Genomic DNA, 14775 nt, shown 5'->3' on the forward strand with positions numbered 1-14775 from the left:
CCAACATGATCTATGGGACTGCTGCCCACTTCATGACCGTAACAGCAGGCCCTGGGGCCTGGCCTGGCCAAGCTTGGCATCTCTACCCTGGGGTGAAGGGTTGGGCACAGGGAGGACTAAGCCAGAGCAGGATGAATGAGAACCCTTCCACCCGGCATGAGACAAGGATTCTGGGGTGAAGGGTGCAGGCCCTTCTTCGTTTTGGAAGGGGAGCTACCAATGGTGGGCTTCCTTTCCCACTACTTGAAGACAGTCTTTCTATGACAGTAGAGAATAAGGCCAATGTACAAAGAGAAACAGAGGCTAAAATAACCAAAAAGATGGAGTGGGGAAGGGGGAAGAAAGAGAGAGAGAGGCTTGATGACATTATTTGAGCCCCAGAAAATAATTACAGCTGAAGCAAACTCATCCTGAACATCCCAAGGCAAGAGACTGTCTTGTTTAGCTCCGCATCACCATAGCTGACACGCACTTAGAGGCTCAATCCTTACTTGTTGAATGGTTAATACATAACCAAGTCAGTAAATATTCCTTTTCTTTAAGTGAGTTATTTCTATCTCTTAAAAGTGAAGGTTCCCTGACTTAGGCAGTAACCCAGATGAATCTCACTCAGCACAGCCTATGGCATCCTCATCTCTACAATAACAGACTTGCAGGAGCAAAAGAAAGCATTTGAAATGACAAGTGAGCAGTGAGTTCATTTCCAAAAAGACAAGAAAGCTGAATAACAGAATGTTTTTGTTAACTTGCGTGGGAAGATATGAAACCATTCTAGGGCAGGAGAGATATTTTATAGGGTGTCTATTTACAATGCTTTTGCAATTTGGCATATGACGAAATGCCAGATGCCTTTTAATAATCGGTACTACTTTTAGCTGATATGTATTTGTATCAGTTAAGTGCCATGCTCAATTATTTAATTATACCTGGAACTTTTGTTGCTCCTTTATTAACCTAAATCATAAAATTAAGTGGTATGTTAATAGATACTTATATGCACTGGTTTTTAGCCAGAGATGCAGGTCAGAAGCACCTGTAAAGCACTTAAAACATGTTGTATTTTTTTTAACATTCCTGATGTAGTTATGTTTGGGGTGTACCCTCATGATTAAGTCCTCTAAAAACCTGCCAGGACACATCCCAAGTTAAGCTCAACACCTGCCGTCCCTTAAGGCAAAAGGAAGCATTCATTTTCTAAAGACTAACTTTTACCTTTTCGTTTTATTTCTTCTCAGTAGTAAACTGCTTACAAAGCATTCTTTCTTTAGTTCATTCAAGAAACATTTAGGGAGTGCCTGATATTGCCAAGCAACCTGGGAGGCACTGGTGACAAAAAGGCAGGTTCCTGCCCTCAAGGAGCTCACATTCGACTGAAGGGAGACAGACACATTATCAGGGAAGTGTCATAAAACATGACACATGCTGGGACAGAATTGTGTATAAGGCACAGACAGGCACACAGGGCAAAGGCACTCTACTACAGCACGTCAATCTCAGGTACCGTCTGCGTTGGGAAATGTGCTGGGAACTCACATCAGGTGGTCACTCATGGCTTGTGGTTATTTATCTCTGAGGCAACTCTGCTATGTGTCAGGGTGGCCCTACTGGTTCGGTCAGGTCATTATCTCAGACTGACCTCAACTTTTCACCTAGCCTACAGCCGCTTCCCTATCCCTAGTCCTTGGAAACAATGCTTCCTAGTGTCACTTATTTTCTCCTCTGCCCAGGGGAGTAAAAGTATAATCAGACCAGTACAAGGTGCTGTGTGAGTGGGGGAAGAGCTGATCGACTAAATACCCAACCCTTTCGTCGGCCCCTGAGAAGACAGCAGACCTCAATACTAAAGAAACAAAGTCTGGCCAGAGTTTAGGAATCCCAAGCCTGTCAATCATTTGCAATCTTCCTCAGCAACTATTTTTTACTTAACGTGATTTTTATCCATAAGCAAGTTGCTCCTCACGGGCAGGAACCTGCCTTTTCATCACTAGTGCCTACCAGGTTGCTTGGCAGTATTAGGAACTCAATAAATGTTTATTGAATGAACTAAAGAAAGAATGCTGTACAGGCAGCCCATACTGAGACACTGACTATATCATGTAAATTTTGGAAAGGAGTATTTCTTTCCATAGCATGGATTATTTTCAGTTCAAGCATTAGTTTAAGTTCTGTTTCTAAAACCTAAGCAATCCATATTTCAAATCAAAATAATTTAATCTTAGCATACATTCTGTTTAGAGACAGCAGGGGAAGTATCATAAGAGAAGAAAAGGAAGGATATGTGAAATGTTTATTGAAGCAAGCTGTCTGAGGTTACTAGCACCTAGAAAAAAACTCACTGAGATGTAAAAATGGTTGCTGATGGGATGTGGATATTTTCCTTTTCTCCCTATTTTTGTTGTCTTCTAATGAGCACATTACATTATGATGTTAAAAAAAAAAAAAACAAAACTTAGTTTTCAAAAAAAAAAAAGTCACTTCAGTTAATGTACAGGTTGCATTTTTACTCCCTTCCTCTCTATGAGAGAAATTTTTTTCACTTTATTTACCATTTTCTGCAATAGTCTTTCCTCTGTGGATGCTCATCTAGAAGAGAAATTAATCATACCAGTAAGTGATCTATATATTGACCATATAGACCACTAAAGTTCTTTGGACAGATTTCCAATTTATGTTAACTTTCCAAGTGTCAGCTGATTGTCACTTTCCTCCAACATCCAAAAAGAGAGTCCACAGTCCAGGTCAGATGAATGTAAATAAAAAGTTTACTCTGTGTAAGGGTCTATCCCAAGCCCACTTTCTCTGTGAAGATTTTCCTAACTATCGAGGCCATTGAACTGTGTCTTTCTTGAACTTCTATAGAGTGGCATGTGTCACATCAGTTATTATTTATATAGTTTTGGATTCTGTAATTGTTTTATATGATAGTTTTCATTCATTTATAAGGCATTATGGTTACTGCGTGCTAGGAACTGTGTTAGCACTAAGGAAAATGAGTAGGAGGGATTGCAGAAAACAGACACTTAAAATATGTTGTTGTAAATAACTTCAGTGTATAAATATGCACAGTGCTTTGCAAATCCCAAAAAGGAGTTCCTTACTCTTTGCCCATTCAGATTGTCATCTGCAGGCTTTACAGTAGGAAAATTCCATTTTTCCACCCCACACCTTGACTGCCACCCCTCACAAGTAACTGTGGATTTACTGGATTCCAGCATACCCTGTAGCTCATTGGTTGGAAGCTGGGTGAGCGTGCTTGCTCCTTTTCTCCTCAAGTGTCCACGCAGAACCAAAGGTAGCTGGCTGAGTCAGGGGCTGCTCCCTTAGAAGGCTTATGGCTCTCTGGTGCTGTTACTCACTGACAATTTCCTTTTTTTCTGGTTTCTTCCTTTCATGTTGTCATTGAAAGTACAGTAAAATTTGGGGTGATGACCAGGACTGTGAAGAGGCTCACTATGAGTGTCTAGCCTAGGCTTTGTGATCCAGCTCAGAATCACCCTCCGATCCTCAGTGGTGTCTGGGTACAAAGCCCAGCTAGCAACTTGCAGCATTCCCTGTTTATATCCTCAGGGATTCATAAGGATATTCTGAATGCCCCTTTCATAATACTATCAACATCTTCCCTAATTTCTGAAATTGGTCATTTTGGCTACAGACTGAATTTTAATTTTCTTTTATAGTCAGTCACCCATACAACAAACACAGAATTGATTACATAATAAATGCTCAATTAAAGAGATGTTACAACTCAGTAGACGGAGAAATTCTCTCTGGATCAGATTTCCATATATTCACTGAATTTAGTTTTGATAAGATGTGCTAAGATAACATTTTTTAAAGGAAAGTTTAGGGCCCGGCACAGTGGCTCACGTCTGTAATCCCAACACTTTGGGAGGCTAAGAAGGGCCAATTATTTGAGGCTAGGAGTTTGAGACTAGCCTGGGAAAAATAGCAAAACCCCATTTCTACAAGAAAGTTGTATGAGAAAAGGTAGGTATAATATACTAATATAAAAGTAGAAATTTCTAAAAGTACAAGGGGTTATTATAAACCCGGTTCTTATTCTGAATTGCATGTCCAAGTCACCCATGTTTCTTTTTTTAAATGCCTATGACTTAGACCTTCCTCAGGAAATTCTAATTCAGGAAGAGGGTTGGCATATAGCACCTGTGTGTACTTTTTAAAGTATGTACTTTTAGGCTGGGCACGGTGGCTCACACCTGTAATCAAAGCACTTTGGAAGGCTGAGGCAGGCGGATCACTTGAGGTCATGAGTTCGAGACCAGCCTGGCCAACAGGGTAAACTTCTGTCTCTACTAAAAAAAAAAAAAAAAAATACAAAAATTAGCCAGCCGTGGTGGCGTGTGCCTGTAATCCCATCTACTCGGAAGGCTGAGGCTGGAGAATTGCTTGAACTCAGGAGGCGGAGGTTGCAGTGAGCACAGATTGTGCTACTTCACTTTAGCCTGGGTGACTGAGAGACTCCATCTCAAAAAAAAATTAAAAGAATCCACATACTTAAAAGCCTCTACATATTTTTCAGTACTTTTCAAAGATACCATAGATTATTTGCTGCATGACTAGGACTGCAAGCCACTGGAGGGGAGGAAAGGAAAGGAAAAGAAAGGAAAGGAGGGAAAGGGAAAGGGGAAGGGGAAGGGGAAGGTGAAGGGGAAGGTGAAGGGGAAAGTGAAGGGGGAAGGGATCCAGATACCAAACTAATGCACCTGAAATGAGCCTGGTCCTTCACCTTTGTCAATTAAAAAAGTTGAATTTTTACTTACTGAAACTATAGTCGTTCAAAAGATTTTCTTTGGAAAATTTCATCAATGATGATTTAAAAGCCATCCAAAATATATCATTCTTATTGCTTAATGCTAGTGTAAACTTAGTCTGTTATTTTTAATTTTAAAAAAGATTAATCACCAACCTAGGACAGAAATTTAGAGTCAGAGGTAATCACTCCATCCCTCATCTTCTGTTATCCACTCCCCATAGTGAATGCTCCGTACACCTCTATGGAATGACTGAGTGACTGACTGAGTGAGTGAGTAACTGCTCCAGTGAGGCTCACATCAGTTGTTTAACTCACCCATGATCTTACTACGAGTAGATGACAGTGCTGGACTCAAATTCAGGAGAGCCCATTCCCAGTACTAAACTCTTCTGATTCTGACACGTGATTTACTCACCTCTAAACAACTGTCTATTGTTCTAAAGCCTAAAGCCATCCTTCAAGAATACTATTGGCTCCCATATAGACTATTCAAAACAATGTGTCACATAGAGTTTAAAAACAATGCTAAAAATAATAATTAACAAAAAGACATGGAGAAATAGCAAGACTGCATGAGTGGAAGGTCTCCCAAAACAACTATCAATACTTTGAAAAGGACAACATTTATTACTACATATACATTTCCATTTCTTAAAAGGCAATCTTTGACCTTCTGTTTTTAAGTTGCACAGTGCTATCCTCCATTCATAGGTGTTCTAATGACAGGCATCAATGTGCTGCATTTAGTTTACTGGGTTCTGTCAGGCGATTTATCTCACTAGACAAGCTCGGCTAACAAAACCAAAAAAAAAAAAAGGAAGAAGAAAGAAAGGAAAGAAAGGAAAGAAAGAAAGAAAGAAAGAAAGAAAGAAAGAAAGAAAGAGCCTAAACTTTGATCCATAATTGGTGTCTGTTTTCACAGTCATATGTTTTTAGATAACATTGCCTACAGAATTGCCTTTTGTAAACTGATCTGTAGCACCAAGAAATTGTGGTTTTAGAATGAGTTCTTACCCCGCTCCCTTTTTAAGCCACCACTGAGAAAACAACTATAATATTACATGTTCTTAAAAATAAGACGGTGGAAAACAGCTACCATTGTTGACCAATCTCCCTTCAACAATGAGAAAGTTAACTGATTTTTGTTCCTAAATAATAATTTTGTTTTACAGTAGGATTTCTGCTGTTCAAGGAGAAGAAAATGCAGAATTCTGATAAAGAGAGAAGTGGATCAAATGACAGTTTTTCCAACTATATTGAGTAACTTTATTCAGAACAGCTGCTTTGGACCAAAGAAAAAAAATTGAGTTGTAAACTTTAAAAATAAGGAAAAAGATTTCCACAGAGATCATGGTTTATCTACTGATGCGACCTCAATGAGAAAGAAAATAGATCTTCTTGTATACATAGCACAAAAGTAAAACTTGTTTGAGATTCCATGCAGTCTAAGGGAATCATTCTACTTTCTTTCCAGCCTGCTTCTTGTCCTCTAACACTGTCTTCCCTGGAGCACAACCGAACTGGGGAGAACTAGAGTGGCCAGCCCAGTGAATCTCCTAGACAGACTGGCAGACAGTAGGAATTGTTGCCTCCTTGAAATTTTTTTATTCTTCCTTTCCAGAGTTGTCACCTCTCTGAATACCCCTCCACTTTTTTGCTTCCCTCCATATGCTCTATTTATGTAAACCTTTGATAGATGCTTTAGCTTGGAGCTTCAACATTCTTGGGTCCCTAGCTATGTAGAAGATGCTGTATGATTCTACAGAATATGAAAAGGTAAACATCTGATTGCTTGCTCATTCCTCACAAAAGATCTCAAATACTGTTCAAGTTTTTGTGTATCTTAAACTTCAGCATATATCTCTTGACTAAAAACCTGCTTAGTTATTTAACAGTGAACTTTAAAGCTAAATTTTAAGATTAGGAGAAAATACGCGATGTGCTCAGAAAGCACAGGGGACAGTTATGGGGGAGAAATCGAATTTCTTAAATGTAGTGGTTAGTTTATATTTTGTGGCATGAGATTGTGTATGTAATTTTGCACGACGATGGGGCTTTCTGGAGTGGTGTGGGAGGTGAAGGGCAAGTTCCTTCCCTTGTTGTCGCCTCAGACTACGTTCTGCAAGCACCTAATGTCTCAAGGCGTCAGGACACTGTTCATCGTGACAAGCAAACAAATCTCACTGCTGCCATGAGCACAGTCGTGTGAATGAATATTCAGCACCTCCAACTCAGATTTGCGGCTAATGATCTAGATTTTGAATTTGCAAGGTCCAATTGTGCAGCCTCCTTCTTTCATGCTGCCTTTCTCCTTAGCATTTTGATTATTCGTTCATACCTCCAGGAGAAGAGGTAGAGATGGAAGAAGAAACATAAATTCATCAACTTTTTTCAACTCAATCCTTAGTCCTGCTGGTTCTCTGGTTTTGAGATGGGTTGTGGAAGAGCAGGAAACGCTTGGAGGAACCGTCCTCTACAGTGCCATGAGCAAACAGCACAGAGCACATCCTCAAGCCAGAGCAAACCGTATCCTGTTCACACAAAAAGACAGCAGGCTAAGTAAATATTTCACTATGGCACTGCAAAAAAAAAAAAAAAAAAGCCTAGCTAAAAGCGAAGCCAATCATTTGAGGGTTTCAATTACCAAGTGATGTACATCATCAGAGACACTGCAACACCGTATGTGTATGTGTGTGTGTGTGTGTATGTGTGAGGGTTGTAGAAAAACTACCCAGTTGGGTCTATTGCCTCCTTCAAGAGGTAGCCTGAAACTAAGAGAAACATGGAATTGTGTTTGTTTCATTTTAATGACTTTCAGATAGTCCACTGGCATCATTTTTTAGGGCCTCTTAGGAGGCACTTGGAACAAAGGCGAGACAGTAAAATCGGGATTTCTGAGGCTGTATGGGGTGCAGTCAGGAAAAACTGAAAACACATCCATGCAGAGATTTGGTTTCCTGGTGGTGGTTTAAGGAATACAAGGCCCCTAAGCAAAACTGTGAAGTCAAAGAAGTTGCTCTTGATGCAGACCCACCTGGCTCTTGAATTCTCCGCTGCCCTGATGGTACCGTGGCCCCTGCTTCCCCTTCAGAGTGCCTGGCTCCTATCCCCAGCAAAACAGGAGAGGGCAAATCCATCAGTATGAGTGAGATCCAGTCATCCAGTCTGCAGGTGACAAACTCAGTCTCATTGCCCAGAGTATAAAAGCACCAGCCTCTTGGCATGGCCCTGCTGGCCCCTCCACCCTCACCTTCTCCTGTCCAGCCACACTAGGATCCTTTCGTTCCTCAAGCACTGCTCTCTTTCTTGCTGTCAGGCCTTTGAGCACACAGTTCTCTGTGCCTGAGATGCTCTTCTTCCCTCTTCCCCTCCCAGCGTTCCTCCACTCAGCCTTTGTAGTTTCCTCCGGGAAGCCTACCTTGATTGACCCCACAGCCTAGGTCAGCTCTGCTCCTCCAGCCCTTTCCCAGGGCTTCAACTTTGCTTCTCCTTTGCAAGTCTTCCCGCCATTGTCCATCCTTCGTGGGATATTATGTTCCCTCCTATGCTGTAAGCTGTAGGACTCTAAGCTCTGTTTATGGCTGTACCTCCAGCACAGAGCCTGGCCCATGGTGAGTGCCAAATGACTATTTTATAAGTGAATGATTGAATGAATTAATCTAGTCTGGATATCTACAGTAACATCATATCTCAAGAGAATATAGTATTTTTAAACTCTTCAGGAAGTTTTCAGGTTTTTATCCTAGACCAGCTGCTCTTGCTGGGGGAACAGACCAGGGGCCAGAGTTGCTGAAGACCCATTTGGAAGATGCTGTGACCATAAGGGCATATCCAAGCTTCCTGTGTGTGTGCTGCTGAGGCACATGTCTGCACCTGAGCCAGACCCACTCTGTTCCTTTTTGCTGTCCTATGTCCCTAACCCCTCCCATATCTCTGTCCCCCAAATTTCAACTGATGAATTCTGAATTCATTCTTACTGTGCTCATGTATTTGCTTTTGTTTCCCACCCCTCTCTACTTTAGCTGAATTTCACCCTCTATCCGGGCAGATACAACTAGTCATCTACAGCCCTTCTTAATTTGCCTTATTCTGTGCTTCAGATTTCTATCCCTATAATGATTGCTAGCACTTATATATATCTTTTACCAAGCATGAAGGGCTTACACACACACACACACATACACACACACACACACACACACACACACACACACACACACACTCTTAGTCCTTACAATAACACTATGATATGGGTACTATTATAATCTCCATTCAACAGATGAGGAAACCAAAGCACACAGAGAAGTTAAGTAACTTACACAAGGTTACCTGGTGAAGCCAAGTTTGAACAACGTGGTCTGGCTTCAGAGTCTACACTTTTCAGTGCTACATTCTGTTGCTTCTCAGTTATTAGGGATGTGAACTATCGTTGCCATAGTCACATTGCTTTCTTGAAGAATTCTCACTCTAGTGCCTACTAAGTGAGCATCAAAACACATGACCTTGTATTTTGTGGCCTCAAGTAATTGGGTAACTAGTGAGTACCTAACCCGGGTGACCTGACCCATAGGCCAGTCAGTGAGCTTAGACTTGGGGTTCTTGCTCAAATGACAATTTGGACCATTCATATTGGAATATATGGGACTGGAAATGAACAACTAGGGCTGTTGTTAGTGGACATTAGAGATGAGCAATCATGACACACATGAAAGATATGGAACTGGAGGGGGCCATGCAGGGTCCTGTGCACGATGAGTGAGTAGAGAGCCTGCTGGCATAGAAGAGCAGAGCACCTTGTCAGATGCAGATGTGAGACAGACCATACGACCCTTAGGATCTCCAGACTAGCTCCAGCTGCTGATTTTTCTAGTTCCCAGTTTCTAGGATTTCTGTTCCTTGCATTCAAAGGATTCATGACTAGAACCTATTGCCTCAAGACTTCTGGTCCTCAAAGGCTTCCACAGCCCTTCACAGTTAGTCCAACAAGAGGAGGCAAAAACAAGGAGCTCCTTGATGGGAGGGGAAGCTACAGGTGGGGCAGAATGGGTCTGAGTCATGTGTGGTGCCTGGGGAACTTCCGCCACCTTCACAGTTCCTCTCTCAGAATGACCCTGACTTACTGAACACTGGGCAGCATGACTGTTCAAGGTTACACCTCTAAGCACTGGGGATGCAGACGAAGGTTTCCAGGGGTTCAAGATTTATCTGAGTGTCTAGAGCCATGTAGCAACCAGCCCCATGTCCCAGGGTTTCATGAGCCTAGGCTGGAATAACATACCACTTAAAAGTGAAATTTCTGGTATTCAGTAATCCTCAGAGATTCACTGAGAGACAGGTGGAAATAATAATATGATAGTAGCCTTAAAATAGTGTTTTATGTCTCACAAATCCCTTTTAATTAAATCATCTCATTGAATCCTCACCACAACCCTATATCCATTCAATCATTAAGCTTTGCTCATTTTGTATTCTGAACTTTTTTCTTTCTATCTCCCTCTCTTCTCCTATTGTTATTACCTTAAGAATAAAGTCCAACAAGGAAAACCTTGCAAAGTCCCACTAAAAAATTTGGACTTTATTCTTAAGGTAATAAAAAGCTATGGCAAATATTTGAGCAGGAAAGTAATGTGTTTGATTTATATTTTGAAAATATCACTTGGCAACAGTGTGAATAATGGACCGATGGAGGAAGAGAACGGAGGCAGGTACATCAAGAGGGAGGCTGCTGTCCTCAACCAGCAGAGGCACGATGGTGGCTTGAACAGGGTGGTAGAATTGGGAATGAGAAAGAAAGAAAACTGGGCCCAAGTATCTATCTGACTTCAGCAACTGGGGGAGACGCTGTTTCCATGCTAGAGGACAAAGTTGCTACTTCCCAAGAATATCTAGACCATGCACATCTCAACAATTTTTGGAAGAATATTTTTAATTGGTGCAAGCACTTGAGAAGAGAAGAAACAAGGGAGAAGATTTTTGATAAAGAAGTTACTGAGTAGAGCTGTGCAGTGACGCTCAGCCTCCCATTGACTGCAGAAAAGGCATAAGCAAGTCTAGGGTGCTGGCTTTAACAGAGCGTTTGAACATCTTCATTTACAGTTTGTCCTAATTCCAGAAGTAAATTTAGCAGAATTTTGATACTGCTTTAAGGATTTAGAGGGGCTTGTAAAAGGTGTAGGGCCATCTCTCATAGTCTTCCCTTTCATTACTACTGAATGTGACTCACATAATCAAATATTCTATGACAATCTAATGATTGCGAGTCTTCTATCTATAAAAGGTTGAAAGATAGAGAGACTGAATAAATTATTTCATTGGAATAATTTAGGCTAAAATATCTACATGAAGAGAGAGAGACAGAGAAACGGAGAGAGCTAGAAAAAATACTACATTTGAAATATTTTTTGCGATTTAAGAAACTCAGAATAGGCCAGGGGCTGTGGTTCACGCCTGTAATCCCAGCACTTTGGGAGGACAAGGTGGCCAGATCGCACGAGTTCAGGGGTTTGAGACCAGCCTGGCCAACACGGCGAAACCCCATCTCTACTAAAATTACAAAAATTAGCCAGGCGTGATGGCATATACCTGTAATACTGGCTACGTGGGAGGCTGAGGCAGGAGAATCGCTTGCACCTTGGAGGCAGATGCTGCAGTAAGCCAAGATCATGCTACTGTGCTCCAGTCCGGGTGACAGAGCAAAACTCTGTCTCAAAACAAACAAACAAAAAAATCCCTCAAAATAATTTTTTTTATACTCAGAATTGAATTTGCTTTTTAAGCCCATTAAAATTATAGTTTTTGTAATTTTTTAATTTTTAACAAGTAAGCTATGTGAATTTCATAGAATTGTATTTCCCATTATAGATTCATATCTCACAGCTGAAGTGACCTGCTTTTTTCAAATGTTGGTTTATTGAGCTAAAATTTTGGCATCGCCTCAGCTTTTCTGTGTAGCTCTCTAAAACAAACAGATTCCTGGATATGCTAATTATAAATATGACTATTATCATTGTTTAAAACATAAATATTCCCATAAAATCACAAAAAAATAAAATTAGCTACATGGTAAGAGAATGAAATGGTGAGCTATAGACTAGGAGAAAATATTTACAAATCACATATTGATAAAGGACTTTATCCAGAATATATAAAGAACTCTCCAACTCAGTAATCAGAACACAAATAATCCGATAAAAAATGGAAAAGATTTAGACAGACACTTCACAAGAGAAGATATATGGCAAATAAACACCTGAGAAAATGTGCGGTATCATTGGTCATTAGGAAAATGCAAATTAAATCACAATGAGGTGTCACTTCACAGGTATGAGAATAGCTAAAATTGAAAAGAACGGGCATTTCAAGTGTTCATGAGGATGTAGAGAAACTGCAGTTGTCACACGCTGCTGGTAGGCACACAAAATGCTACACCCACTTCGGAAAAGAGTTTGGTAATTTCTTAAGAAGTTAAAGGCATCTATCATATGACCTCGCCCAGGATAAGTAAAAGCCTACACCCACAAATGAAGATTTGTAGGCAAATGTTCATAACAACTTTATTTGTAATATTCCTAACATGGAAATAAACCCATGGCTGGATTGCAAAATAATCATTCGAGAGAAAAAAGCCAGACCAAAAAAAAAAAAAAATTACATCTATTGAGTCCATTTGTATAAAATCCTAGAAAATGCAAACTAATCTATAGAGGCAGAAAGTAGATCAATGGTTTCCTAGAAATGGTAGGGGGAAGGCCAGGCACGGTGACTCACGCCTGTTATCCCAGCACTTTGGGAGGCTGAGGTGGGTGGATCGCCTGAGGTCAGGAGTTCGAAACCAGCCTGGCCAACATGGTGAAACCCCATCCCTACTAAAAATACAAAAATGAGCAGGGTGTGGCATATGCCTGTAGTCCCAGCTACTTGGGAGGCTGAGGCAGGAGAATCACTTGAACCTGGGAGGTGGAGGTTGCAGTGAGCCAGGATTTCGCCACTGCACTCCAGCCTGGGCAATAGAGCGAGATTCTGTCTCAGAAATAAATAAATAAATAAATAAATAAATAAATAAATAAATAAATAAATAAATGGTAGGGGGTAAGGAGATGGGGGAGGGAGGGATTACTAAGGGACACAAGAAAATTTTAGAAGGTGATGGGAAAACTTACCAAACTGTACACTTTAAATATGTGCAGTGTATTACATGCCAATCATACCTCAATAAAGATGTCAATGAGAAAAATAAGTAGATGTGGTCAGTATTTGCAGTTTAAGTGGAGCTTGAAGCATGATCAATATTTAACCAAGGTAGTATTTAGAGATCAGGGGTGTATAAGTGATAATGCCTTGAAAGTGTGAGTTTGACCTTCAAATAATGCCTAATATTTCTCATGGCTACCGCAAAGAAGTTTCCTGATTTTTTTCACCTTTACCGGGTTTAAGCAGGGTGTATTTATCTTCCTGGTGACCAATGAAACCCTGGCCATTTCTTCCCTGGGATGCTTTTAGCCAGGGGAGCTTGCCTTCCATGTCGTAGGCTGGTTCACTTAAAAAATTTATAAACTTAATATAGAAATCTCATGTATCACATATTTCTTTGAGTTTTGGAGATGGCTGCAAATGAATTTTTCCTTGTCTAGTAGTTTTATGGTATTGCTTAAATAAATTTTCATTGCTTCATTCATCCTTGAAGACACTATTTAAGTTTAATCGTCCACATAAATAAGCCACAGTTGAGATAATAAACAAAAAAAGATAACAAAAATGGTAAGGGCAATACATTTTAATGTATTGGGATTTAGCTTCCAAATTCCTTGAAATATAAAATTTGAAGATACAATGGCTTGTGAATCAATGATTAAAATAGCTTTCTAAGATAAATACCACAGGCTTCTTATAAAAGATAATGATTGAACATATGTATTTGCGTACTTTCCTTCCTAAGACCCTATGGAAATGGCCATGAAGTAGTAAAACAGGAAGAGAAAAAAGGAGAAACCTGTAAGAGTAAGGAGAAAGTGAAGAAGATATCAGCGTATGAAAGAGATCAGCAAGTATCTGAACACTGGAAAAAGAAAAACAGCATGTTAGCAGAAAAGGCCCTGGATATCCCCAAAAAGAAAGGCTCCAGAGTAGGGATGCACCAGGGTTCCCAGGAGAGGCCGAATCTGTAGTTACAGAGGGCAAAGTTCAAAGGTGAACCTGAAACCTGGGGACCTCATTAAAGATCTATTTAGAGAACAGTTGCACCCATCACCCCTACTTCCACCCTTAAATGCAGAACAACACCCTTACAGGCCACCCTGACATTTGTCCCCACGCTCTTTTCTAAAGAAAGGAAACACACAGACACTCCTAGAATGGCAGTTCACACCCCTGAGTAAAGTTTCCCAGTTCTGGAAGTTGGAAATCACCCAGAAGCCCGCCAGTCATTATATCTTGTCCTGTGTCTTAAGTACGAACAGGCAGTGAAGGATCATGAAATGTGTAAGTCAAATCAACAACACAAAACAGAAGGATCAAAACGAACAGCCCTCAAAAGGAATGGAGAGAATTCAGCAAACAGAAGAGAGCTTGTTAAAAATTTTTCATTACTATCCTCAGGACTGTTGATAAAGATATGGTATCCATAAAACAAAAATTGGAAGCTAATCCACATAGAAGATTGGAACAATAGATACATGATTCATGGGGAAAGATAGAGAGAGAGAGAGAGAGAGAGAGAGAGAGAGATCTGTAAAGAAAGTGGATTATAATTGTGCCACTGCACTCCAGCCTGGCGACAGAGCAAGACTCCGTTTCAAAAAAAAAAAAAAATAGATAGCCAGGCGCGGTGGCTTAAGCCTGTAATCGCAGCACTTTGGGAGGCCGAGGCGGGCGGATCACGAGGTCATGAGATCGAGACCATCCTGAGTGACACGGTGAAACCCCGTCTCTACTAAAAAATACAAAAAACTAGCCGGGCGAGGTGGCAGGCGACTGTAGTCCCAGCTACTTGGGAGGCTGAGGCA

General features: G+C 40.7%; 1 long non-coding RNA gene across 1 annotated transcript in view; it reads right to left on the reverse strand.

Annotated features, from left to right (window-relative positions):
- Positions 1-6010: 6010 nt before the first annotated feature.
- The window catches only part of LOC105538657, a 47195-nt gene continuing 38430 nt past the window's right edge, over positions 6011-14775 (reverse strand). The window contains exon 2 of the long non-coding RNA XR_001005944.1: positions 6011-7305. This is a non-coding gene — a long non-coding RNA (uncharacterized LOC105538657). The remainder of the gene's footprint in view (positions 7306-14775) is intronic.

The sequence above is a fragment of the Mandrillus leucophaeus genome, unplaced genomic scaffold (assembly GCF_000951045.1).
Source record: "Mandrillus leucophaeus isolate KB7577 unplaced genomic scaffold, Mleu.le_1.0 Scaffold1033, whole genome shotgun sequence".
NCBI classification, from domain to species: domain Eukaryota; kingdom Metazoa; phylum Chordata; class Mammalia; order Primates; family Cercopithecidae; genus Mandrillus; species Mandrillus leucophaeus.